The sequence below is a fragment of the Amblyraja radiata genome, chromosome 13 (genome assembly GCF_010909765.2).
Source record: "Amblyraja radiata isolate CabotCenter1 chromosome 13, sAmbRad1.1.pri, whole genome shotgun sequence".
In the NCBI taxonomy this organism is placed as follows: domain Eukaryota; kingdom Metazoa; phylum Chordata; class Chondrichthyes; order Rajiformes; family Rajidae; genus Amblyraja; species Amblyraja radiata.
In genome coordinates, this window is record NC_045968.1 from 48869952 (window position 1) to 48883072 (window position 13121).

Genomic DNA, 13121 nt, shown 5'->3' on the forward strand with positions numbered 1-13121 from the left:
CGAACTCTACCTCCGCTACATTGACGACTGCATTGGTGCTACCTCCCGCACCCATGCAGAACTCAATGACTTCATCCTTTTCACCACTAACTTCCATCCAGCACTCAAATTCACCTCGACCATTTCCCACATCTCCCTACCGTTTCTAGACCTCATTATCTCCATCACAGCTAACAGACTACTGACCGACAACTACAACAAACCCACTGACTCCCTTGGTTATCTGGACTACACTTCTTCCCACCCTGCTTCCTGTAAGGACTCCATCCCCTGCTCCCAATTCTTCCATCTGCGCAGCATCTGCACCCAGGATGAGGTGTTCCACCTCATTCTTTAGGGAACGGGGGTTCCCCTCTTCGACTATAGATGAGACTCTCACCAGGGTCTCCTCTATATCCCGTAGCTCCACTCTCACTCCCCATCCCCCCACTCGTAACAAGGACAGAGTTCCCCTTGTCCTCACCTTCCACCCTACCAGCCATCACATACAACAAATAATCCTCCGACATTTTCGCCACCTCCAACGGGATCCCACCACTGGCCACATCGTCCCATCTCCTCCCATTTTGGCTTTCCGCAGAGACCGCTCCTTCCATTACTCCCTGGTCAATTTGTCCCTTCCCACCCAAACCATCCCCTCCCCTGGTACTTTCCCTTGCAACCGCAGGAAATGCTACACTTGTCACTTTACCTCCCCCCTCGACTCCATCCAAGGACCCAAGCAATCTTTCCAGGTGAGGCAGAGGTTCACCTGCACCTCCCCCAACCTCATCCATTGCATCCACTGCCCTAGGTGTCAACTGCTCTACATTGGTGAGACCAAGCGCAGGCTTGGCGATCGCTTCGCCCAACACCTCCGCTCGGTTCACACTAACCAACCCGATCTCCCGGTGGCTCAGCACTTCAACTCCCCCTCCCATTCCATATCCAACCTTTCTGTCCTGGGCCTCCTCCATAGCCAGAGTGAGTCCCACCACAAGTTGGAGGAGCAGCACTTCATATTTTGCTTCGGTAGTTTACACCCCAGCGGCATGAACATTGACCTCTAATTTCAGTAAGTCCTTGCTTTCTCCCTCCTTCCCCTCCCCTTCCCAGCTCTCCCACAACCCACTGTCTCCGCCGCTTCCTTTCTTCTTCCCCCCACCCCCAAATCAGTCTGAAGAAGGGTCTCGACCCAAAACATCACCTATTCCTTCGCTCTATAGATGCTGCCTCACCCGCTGAGTTTCTTTAGCATTTTTGTCTACTATCCTTTATTTTATTTATTTTACTAGAAGCAATTGTACAAAGATAAAACATTCAGCATCTAGAATTATACAATTATTGTACAGCTTCATTTTTAACCTTATAACCTAAATTGTGAAAATGAAAAAAAGGAAAGAATGGGAAAGCAAGAAAAGAAGAAAGGAAAAAGTGAAAGGATAGATAAGAACAAGAAAAAGTCCCCTAAACTACCAAAGCAGTGTAGCAGAAAGATAGAGGAATAAGAAAAAATGGAGATATACCTTGATCCCCCCCCCCCCCCCCCCCCCCCCCCCCCCCTCCCCCCGCCTCACCCAACATAGCATTGGATTTAAATTTAAATTTGTGTTTCACAAATAGGAGAGACATTTGGGAAGATCTTGTTCAATTTAGACTTTGAATAATAAAATCTGTGCAGTATTTTAAATTGTATCAGGGAGTGCCTAACATTAAGAGAACAGTAATGTATGTATAAAAGGCATTCCTCCCAACTATCCTTTGAAATTGATAAACCCGAATCATCTTCCAATGATCGCCTAATTATTTCCGAAGACGGGATATGTGATATGAGATTGTAAATATAGGATATTAACTTACTTGTATCCGCCTTTCTATTCATGCATTCGTCTAATATATCTGGGCCCATAGAGTGACAGTCTTGCGTGTGTGTTTTCACACAGTCTCTGATTTGAAGATATCTAAAAAAATTACTGACTTTCAAATGATATTTCACCTGTAATTCTTGAAACGAGAGGAAAATCCCCTTCTCATCAAGATCTCCCAGCGTTTTAATTCCTAGATTTCCCCATTGTGCACACGCCTTATCTAAGGTAGACGCTTTAAACGAGGGATTGTTGGCGATTGGTAAGAGGAGAGAGAAATTTCTCAATTTAAGGGTTGATTTCAACTGTTTCCAAATTCATAGGGTGCTATGAATTATCGGATATTTCTCATACATTGATTTATTCAGATGTATTGGACCATCCTTTAAACAGGAGATGAGGAGGATTTTTTTCAGTCAGAGGGTAGTGAATCTGTGGAATTCATTGCCACAGGAGTATGTGGGGGCCAAGTCAATGGATATTTTTACAGTAGAGATAGACAGATTTCTGTTTAGTACGGGTGTCAGGGGTTATGGGGAGAAGGCAGGAGAATGGGGTTAGGAGGGAGAGGTGGATCAGCTATTATTGAATGGTGTAATAGACTTGATGGGCCGAATGGCCTAATTCTGCTCCTATCATTTATTTGAGATTGAACGTTGTTAAATCACGGGTGTTTACTGTTCGGGCACAGCAAACAGACACAGCAAGATCCCACAAAACAACATTTAAATGACGTCCAGTTAATATTGGCGAAACCAGAAACAGAAATTACTTTTCAGACCAATGACCTTTTGATCAGAACTGGTGTATGGTTTACCACCTGAAATATCACATATGTTTCTCCCTTTCTCTCCCTGCAAACATTACCTGACTTCCCTAGAATAGAACATAGAAGAGTACAATGCAGGAACGGGCCCTTTGGCCCACATGTTTGTGCCAATCATGATGCCAAGTTAAACTGGTCTCAGATGCTTGTACATGATCCATATCCCTCTCTTCCATGCCCTCCCATGGACCTATCTAAAAGCCCCTTAAACCCCTCTATCGTATCTGCCTCCACCACCACTACAGGCAATGTGTTCTAGGCCCCCACCATTCTCTGTGTAAAAAAATGCCCCGCACATCTCCATTAAACTTTCCCCCTCTCACTTTACAGCTAATTCCTCTCATGTTGGGCATTTCCACCCAGAGAAACAAAGTTCTGACTGCCTACCGCATTGATGCTTCTCATAATGTAATAACTTCTATCAAGTCTCCCCTCAACCTCCGATATTGCAGGCAAAAGAATCCTAGTCCTGACGGTGTGGCGCCTGCTACATTAAGACACTGCTCTAATGAACTGACACCCGTCCTCACCTCCATTTTCAACTGGTCACTTCAACTCTCAATTGTGCCTGCTTGCTTCAAGTCAGCTGTGATCGTACCAGTCCCCAAGAAAAATAACATCACTTGTCTTAACGACTATAGGCCTGTTGCCTTAACTTCAGTCATCATGAAGGTTCTTGAGAGACTGGTATGCAAACATCTTTCCAGCATTACACTTGATCCCTATCAATTCGCCTACAGAGCCAACAGAAGTGTAGATGATGCAGTGTCCCTCTGTGTGCACTCCATCCTCCAACACCTGGAATCCAGATCCACATATGCTCGCATTCTTTTTGTGGATTTTAGCTCCGCATTCAATACCATCGTTCCTGTAAAGTTGATACACACTTTACAGGAACTGGGGGTCAACTCATCTCTATGTAAATGGATCTATAGCTTTCTATGTGACAGAAAACAGGTGGTAAAAATTGGTAACCATGTCTCACTGGCTAGGTTCCTGAACATCGGTGCCCCCCAGGGTTGCGTTTTATCACCTCTTCTGTACTCTGTATACACACATTTTTGCTGTTCACACTCTGACTCTGTCTTGTTATTTAAGTTTGCAGATGACACATCTGTGGCAGGTCTTATTACCAATAACATCGAAACCGTTTACCGTAGTGAAGTAGAGGAGCTAGTAAGGTGGTGTGAGAACAACAACCTCATACTTAACATCTCAAAAACTAAGGAGCTGGTTGTTGATTTCAGAAAGAAGGCCACCCCCCTCCTCCCTCTCTTCATCAATGGAGAGGTGGTTGCGAGGGTCACCTCCTTTAAGTTCCTCGGGACCACCATACATCAATCCCTATCATGGGAGCTCAACACTAGTCTCATGATCAGTAAGTGCCACCAGCGACTCTACTTCCTGCGGCAGCTCAAAAAATTCAGGGTCAGTCGACCAGCCATGACCCACTTCTATAGGTCTACCATAGAAAGCATACTCACATTCTCCATGCTTGTCTGGTATGGTCACACAACCTCGCAGGATAAGATTCGGCTGGAGAGAATAGTGCGCCGAGCTTCTAAGATCATCGGTTGCAGCAGACTTCCCTCAGTGACATCACTTTACTCAACAAGACTCACCAGAAAGGCCAAAAAAATCATAGCAGACCACTTTCACCTGGCACATTACCTCTTTAATCTCCTCCCATCAGGAAGGAGATATAGAAGCATTAAAAGTAAAACATCTCGCTTCAGAGACAGCACCTACCTCCAAGCCATCAGATATTTGAATTTGCACTAATCACTTTGCACTTTCTTTTGTACTTGCACTTACGCTTAACATGACGCTGCTGGGTACTGTCCATCCTGTATATATTGTCCTTCGTACGGTATTGTCTGTATTATTTATTGTGGTGTATGTGGTGGTTGTATTGTACTGTATTGTATCTGTCTGAGAGCGAACCAAGACACATTCCTATCAACTTGTTGACATGGCAATAAACTTCTTGAATCTTGAATCTTCAATCTTGGATCTAGTCTATTCAACCCTCTCCCTGTAACTGAAACCCTCTAATTCAGGAACTGTTCTGATAAACCTCTTCTGCATCCTTTCCAAAGATTTGAGCGTCGGATTGACCAGCAGGCTACGCATATGCCAAGAGGTCCAAGGGCCCCAGGGATTACAGGCCAAATACCACATCACAATGAAGGTGGAGCTGGGGTGTAAACTCACCTAAATTCTTGCATCAGTTTCTGGATTAAATAATAGAAGTATGCAGGAGCACTGGTTTACTCGTTTACTTGGACTCAGTGGAAGATTAGGTGGGAAGATTGCTGGTCTAACATATTTATGATAGGGTGGGGTGAGCTGAGGGAATGCCTGCAGGAGATGATTGCAGACCCAAGATTATTATTCATGGGGTTGGTTGGTCAGAAGGAAAGTTTGTAAACCATAGATACAATACACAATACAATACAATTCAATTTATTGTCATTTGGACCCCTTGAGGTCCAAACGAAATGCCGTTTCTGCAGCCATACATTACAAACAAATAGACCCAAGACACAACATAATTTACATAAACATCCATCACATTGCTGTGATGGAAGGCCAAAAAAACTTCTCTCTCCACTGCACTCTCCCCCCCCGATGTCAGAGTCAAAGTCAAAGTCAAAGCCCCCGGCGGGCGATGGCGATTGTCCCGTGGCCATTAAAGCCTCGCCGGGTGATGCAAGGTCGCACACCGGGTCTTGGTGTTAGAGCCCCCGGCGTGTGCTCGCAGCCCGCAGCCATTCCAAGCCGCGTGGGGCGGTGCTGTAAGGCCCCGCTCCAGGAGCTCTTCAACCCCGCAACTCGGGCGGGAGAAGTCGCCGTTGCGGAAGCCCTGAAAAGCGGGGTTCCCTCCAGGGACCCGCGGGCTCCCGGTGTCACTGTCCGCCAAACCCGCAGTTGCAGCCACCGAATCTCCGGGGGTCGGGCCGCAGCAGCGTCCACCACAGCTCCACCCGCTCTGGACTCGGCCAGCTCCGCGACGGTGAGATGAGTAGTCGGCACCAGAGTCCCCGGTCTTCCTGTTCCATAGGTCATTGTTCCGGGGAAGTATAAGAATGTAAGTGTAAATTGGGGAAGAGAAGGGAATGGGTGAGTAGGTGGCAAGTCTCAGGTGTAATGGTGGGCTGGGCAAGATCTAATGGGGAAGCATCAGTTAAGATGTCCTCAGGCCATGGGGGTACTGCTCGGATGTCAGGCAGCTTCTTGGGCACTCATATGTGAACAGCTTCTTCCCCACTGTTATCAAATTACTGAACGGTCCTCTCATAAACTATGGGTGTAGTCCCAATCCCCCAACCTGCCTCATTGTGGCCCTTACAATACATTTTCTCTGTAGCAGCCACGCAGTGATGCTGTGACACAATGTTCTACACTCTGGTATATTTCTCTTTGCTCTACCTATTGCACTTGTCAATGGCTTGGTTGCCATCAAGTATGGTATGATATGAGCGGGTAGCATAGTTGTTCACTGCATATTAGTACACATGACAATAGCAAACCAATGCCAACATCAATACCAATGTTTCAGGGATTGGGGTTTGCAATAAGGAGTGGATTGGAGGAGATTGTCAGAAACAAGGTTATTGCCCTGAGTTCGGAGGATTATGGCAATTTAATCTTTTTGTTAACATGGTGTTTAAAAGTGGATTTGCTGGAAGCAATCAGCAGTGGTATTAGAAATACCACTCAGGGATCAGGAATGGCAGTTGGCTCCTTCCTTGTAAATGCAAATAATCTACAAAAAAGTGTCACGGTTATCTCATCCCTGTCCATTATCAAACGGGGACCTAGGTTAATAGTTTTCCAGCAATATGCATGGCCACACCTCTCCATCATTTTTCCAAACCATGGATATTTCAATTCCAAAATTACAGCAGGGAAAAAAGGCCTTGGGCCTACCATGCCCATGCTGACTCTTACATAGCTATTTAGTCCCAGACCATACTTTTTATCCATATTCTGGCAAATTTATTATTTTCAAATGCATAAGTTTAAGAAAGAACTGCAGACACCGGAAAAATCGAAGGTAGACCAAAATGCTTGAGAAACTCAACGGGTGAGGCAGCATCTATGGAGCGAAGGAATAGGCGACGTTTTGGGTCGAGACCCTTCTTCAAAATCTTCAAATGCATGGGGTTTTTTTGTGGAATGCTTCAAATTGTGTTTTCCATATTAGTTTAGATTATTGTCATGTATACCGAAGTACAATGAAAAGCTTCAGTTGCGCGCTATCCAATCAGCGGAAAGACAATACACGATTACAATTGAGCCATCCCCAGTGTATCAATACATAGAAACATAGAAACATAGAAAGTAGGTGCGAGAGTAGACCACCAGGTCCGTCGAGCCCGCACCGCCATTCGCTCATGGCTGAACACTAAACAGACACACTTACCCACAAACAGTAGACACAAGACACAGAACACAAGACACTACCCTCCCCTTTATACCGCTATCACCCCTCTCCACCCCAAGAACCTCGTGATCTCCTGGGGGAGGCAAAAAACCGGATAAAAACCCAGGTCCAATTCGGGAAAAAAATCCGGGAAATTCCTCTCCGACCCCAATCCAGGCGATCGACACTTGTCCAGGAGATCACTCAGGTCTTACTATACTAACCATACCTAGGTCCATATCCCTGCCCTCTCCCCGTAGCCCCTTATCCCCTTGGCAGCTAAAAAACCATCTATTTTAGTCTTAAATATATTTAAAGTTTCTGCTTCCACTGCTCCCTGGGGCAGTGAATTCCATAAATTAACCACCCTCTGGGTGAAGAAGTTCTTCCTCATCTCAGTTTTAAAAGAGCCCCCCCTTATTCTGCAACTATGTCCCCTAGTTCTAGTTTCCCCGATCATTGGGAACATCCTCGGTGCATCCACCCGATCAAGGCCCCTCACGATCTTATATGTTTCAATGAGATCGCCTCTCATTCTTCTAAACTCCAAAGAGTAGAGTTCCAGCCTACTTAACCTTTCCTCATATGTCAATCCCCTCATTGCAGGAATTAATCTTGTAAACCTTCGCTGCACTGCCTCCAGGGCTAGTACATCCTTTCTTAAGTATAGACCCCAGAACTGTACACAGTATTCCAAATGTGGTCTCACTAATACTGTGTACAGCTGCAGCAAGACCTCCGTGTTTTTATACTCAATCCCCCTAGCAATAAAGGCCAAAACTCCATTGGCCTTCCTGATTGCTTGCTGCACCTGCATACTAACTTTTAGTGATTCATGTACTAATACCCCTAGATCCCTTTGCGTTGCATTACAACGCAGCTCCTCCTCATTTAGAAAATAACTTGCCCTATCATTTTTTTTCCCAAAGTGAATGACTTCACATTTATTAGTATTAAATTTCATCTGCCAAGTTGTTGCCCACTCACCTAGCTTATCTATATCCTTTTGCAGACTCTTCCTATCCTCCTCATCCCCTACTTTTCCTCCCATTTTTGTATCGTCCGCAAATTTTGATATATTACACTTGGTTCCCTCCTCCAAATCATTTATATAAATTGTGAACAACTGAGGTCCCAGCACCGACCCTTGTGGAACCCCGCTAGTTACCGGTTGCCATCCCGAGTATGAACCATTTATCCCCACTCTCTGCTTCCTATTTGTTAGCCAATCCTCTACCCATGCTAATATATTACCCCCAATCCCATAATTTTTTATTTTTAGCAATAGTCTCTTATGTGGCACCTTGTCAAAAGCCTTTTGGAAGTCCAAGTATACCACATCCACCGGTTCCCCTTTATCCACCCGGGTTGTTACTTCCTCAAAGAATTCGAGCAGATTCGTTAAACAGGACTTCCCCTTCACAAAACCATGCTGGTTCTGTCCGATGAAGTCATGTTTATCCAAGTGCCCCGTTAGTGTTTCTTTAATAATTGTCTCTAACATTTTACCCACCACCGATGTTAGGCTAACCGGTCTATAGTTACCCGCCTTCTGTTTACTTCCTTTATTAAATATAGGTGTTACATTGGCCATTTTCCAATCCACTGGGACCGTTCCTGCCTCCAGGGAGTTTTGGAAAATTATCACCAATGCATCCACAATCCCCACCGCTATCTCCCTCAAGACCCTTGGATGTAATCCATCAGGCCCAGGGGATTTATCCTCCTTCAGTCTCATTAATACATGATAAGGGAATAACGTTTAGTGCAAGGTAAAGCCAGCAAAGGATCATCCGAGGGTCACCAATGAGGTAGATAGCAGTTCAGGACTGCTCTCTGGTTGTGGTAGGATGATTCATTGTTTGATAACACCTAGGATCCCTCTATCCAAGAATGGGGAAAAAAACAGAACTTCCTCACTGTCCCCTTGGAATCCTTGGACCATGACTGCTCAAGTGAAGCAGGAGCAATGTTGATGACATTGAGAATTTTGGGAGTGTACAGAGGCCGAGTCAGTGGCATTTGCAGTGTACGACCAAATAAACTACACAAATGCCCCATTAAGCATGTCCCACCCCATCTGAGGAGGGACAGTACGTACTGGAGTAACTCAGCAGGTTAGGCAGCATCTCTGGAGAACATGGATAGACGACGCTTCAGGTCGAGACCCTTCTTTTGTGTATTAACTAGCATCTGCAGTTCCTTATTTCTACTATCTGCCGAGGTGTTTGCAGTTCCCATGTTACCTTATCGAGAACCTGTGAACTCATAAAACTGGAGTCTGAACAAGTCATCCTAAATCCAGATGGACTGCCTAAGAAAAAGATAATGCATAATAGTTTTTTCTTATTCCCTGCCTAGTTCTTTTGTAAATAATTTTTATCCATGATCTCCAACGACAGTGGACACAATTTCTCCATCTTGTCATTTTAATTATATCCTCAGAAATTTTAATGCCTGCTAACCCAATCTCATGCTTATCATTAAATTGATGCGGCATGGTTGGCGCAGTGGTAGAGGTGTAGTCGTGTTCAATCCTGACGACTGATGTTGTCTGTACGGCGTTTGTACAGGTATTCTCCCTGTGACCGTGTGAGTTCTCCCCGGGTGCTCTGGTTTCCTCCCACACTCCAAAGACTTACAGGTTTGTAGGTTAATTGGCAACAGTAAAATTATGAATTGTAAATTGTCCCGAGCATATAGGATAGATGTAGGTAAGAAAGAATTGCAGATGCTGGTTTAAATCGAAGGAAGACACAAATGCTGGAGTAACTCAGCGGGTCAGGCAGCATCCCTGGAGAGAAGGAATGGGTGACGTTTCGGGTCGAGATCCTTCTTCAGACAGATACAATACAATACAATAATACAATACCTTTTATTTGTCATTTGAACCTCACATGAGGTTCAAACGAAATTTGGTTTCTGCAGCCATACAAGAAAAGAACCAAGACACACACCAACACAATTTACACAAACATACATCACAGTGAATCTCCTCCTCACTGTGATGGAAGGCAAAGTCTTGTCTCTCCCCTGCTCTCCATTCCTCTCCCGAAGTCGAGGTCAAAGCCCCCGGCGGGCGCTAGCAAGTCCGCGGTCACTCAAAGCCACGCCGGGCGATGTAAGGCCCTGCCCCGGGTCTTGGTGTTGGCAAATTAAATGTCAGATGTCAAGGGAGGGGGGGGACAAAGATAGAATGTAGTCGGAGACAGGGCATGCCCCACTTGGCCGTCATTGGCGCGCCATTTACACGACCTGCTTGTGTGTGGGTAGCGCATGGGTAGCGCGGGACGGGCGCATGGAGTGGTGTGGAGGAATGTGGAGTGTCGTGGAGGAATGTGGACTTCGTCCTGCACAAAATCTTTGCGCGCCACCGGTCTGTCGTGTAACTGACGGCCAAAGTGGGACAGGCCCAAGACCCTGGTGGAGCGCAACGTCTCACCTCCAACAGCAGCAGAAGCAGGCAAACGATCGCCGAGCTCGGCCTGGGGCTCACGGCCGTTGCGGATCCGGATCTGCCCCCACTCCTACTCCCAGAGCGGGACCCAGACGATTGGAGATAGACACAAAATGCTGGAATAACTCAGTGGGAACGGCAGCATCTCCGGAGAGAAACAATGGGTGACGTTTCGGGTCGAGACCCTTCTTCAGACTGAACAAAAGTCTCGTCCCGAAACATCATCCATTCCATCCTTCCAGAGGTGCTGCCGGTCCCGCTGAGTAAAGGCCCTGTCCCATTTACATGTCCTTGGCACGCAAATTACGCGACCTCATCATCGCGTTGAGGCGCACGGGCATCGTGTGGTCGCGTGGGGCCGGTCCCACTGAGAAGCGCGGATGGGTATGGAGTTGTGCGCGGTATCGCGCAGCGCTCCGGGATTTTGTGCCGAACAAAATCGTCGCACGCCACCGGCCTGTCGCGTACAGGGTTCTGAACTTAAAGAAAGGTAACTTTGAGGGTATGAGACGTGAATTGGCCAAGATAGACTGGCAATTGATTCTTAAAGAGTTGACGGTGGATATGCAATGGAAGGCATTTAAAGGCTGCATGGATGAACTACAACAATTGTTCATCCCAGTTTGGCTAAAGAATAAATCAGGGAAGGTAGTGCATCCGTGGATAACAAGGGAAATCAGGGATAGTATCAAAACAAAAGATGAAGCATACAAATTAGCCAGAAAAAGCAGCCTACCAGAGCCCAGAGTCCAGCAGAGGAGGACAAAGGGCTTAATTAGGAAAGGGAAAATAAATGATGAAAGAAAACTGGCAGGGAACATAAAAACTGACTGCAAAAGTTTTTATAGATATGTGAAGAGAAAAAGATTAGTTAAAATAAATGTGGGTCCCTTGCAGTGAATTGACCATGGGGACCAAGGACATGGCAGACGATTGAAAAACTACTTTGGTTCTGTCTTCACTAAGGAAGACTTAATTAATCTTCCGGAAATAGCAGGGGACCGGGTGTCAAATGAGATGGAGGAACTGAGTGAAATCCAGGTTAGCCGAGAAGTGGTGTTAGGTAAATTGAATGGATTAAAGGCCGATAAATCCCCAGGGCCATACAGGCTGCATCCCAGAGTACTTGGAATAGAATGGAATACTATTTATTGTCATTCAAACTTAGGTTTGAACGAAATTACATTAACTACAGTTTTTTACATTACAAAAAAACCCAAGACCACACTTAACACAGTTTACATAAGCATCCATAACAGTGAGTCTCCAACACCTCCTCACTGTGATGGAAGGCAAAGTCTTATCTCTTCCCTTTGTTCTTCTCCCGCGGTCCAACTGCAGCATCGAGGCGAACTGGGGCTCCGATGTTAAAGCCCCCCGCTTGGTAAGATGGTAAGTCCCGTGGCCATTTAGCTACACGCCGGGTGATGTTAGGCCCCAGCTCCGTGTCCTTTAAACCCCGCGGATCAAGCAGACCAACCAGCGGTCCAGCAGTCCAACTGCAGCGTCTAGGCGAACTGGGGCTCCGATGTTAGAGCCCCCGGTGACGATGGAAGTCCCCGTAGCCACTAACCCGCACTGGGCGATGTTAGGCCACGCTCCGTGTCCTTTCAACCCCGCTATTCCAGCGGGAGAAGCTGCCGTTGCGGGAGCTCCGAAAAGACGTCTCCCACCAGGGACCTGCGAGCTCCCGATGTTCCTGACCACCAGGCCTGCAGCTGGAGCTTCCGAAGCTCCAAAGTCGGGTCGCAGCCGAGCGCCACCATAGCTCTTCCCGCTCTGAAGTCGGCCAGCTCCGTGATGTCAGGTCCGCAGGCTCCGCGACTGGAGCCCTCAGGTTAGTCCCGGACGGAGGCCGCCGCCGGCTCCTCGATGTTAGGCCCACCAACACCGGAGACCCGACAGGGAAAATGTCGGGTCCCCGTACAGGGAGGAGATTAAACGGTTTCACCCACATCCCCCCCTCCACCCCCCACATATACACAGCTAAAAAATAATAAAAACTAAGCTCAAAACATACATTTAACAAGACAAAAATTAAAAAAAAGACAAACGACTGTTGTCGAGCCACTGCCGTTAGGCGCCGCCACCAACCATTCTGGGGCTACTTAAGGAAGTAGCCCCAGAAATAGTGGGTGCATTAGTGATTCTGGAGTAGTTCTTTGGATTCTGGAGTAGTTCCTGAGTAGTTGACTTCAGAGAGGGAAAGCCGAAGATCTACAAACCTGTCTTCATTGGCAGGTCGAGGACAAGGTCGAGTCTTGGGGCTGGGTCGGGCCGAGGACGGAGCCTCAAGGGCGTGAATGGCCGAGGTGGACGGGTCGCATCACCGTGAACAAAGAGGGCCCTGGCATGGGGGGCCGCCCAGAACAAATAGGGCCATGGAGAACTAAGGGGACCCAGTGGGGGTGACGAAGCAGGGATGAGTACTTTATGTAACTTTGTCAGTTTTTGGTGATTATTATGTGTACATTGTATGCAAAAACAAAGAATTTCACAGCACCTAGCTAGACACAAGTGACAATAAAGTACCATCAGCAGCTTCAAGTTCCTGGTCATGTACTT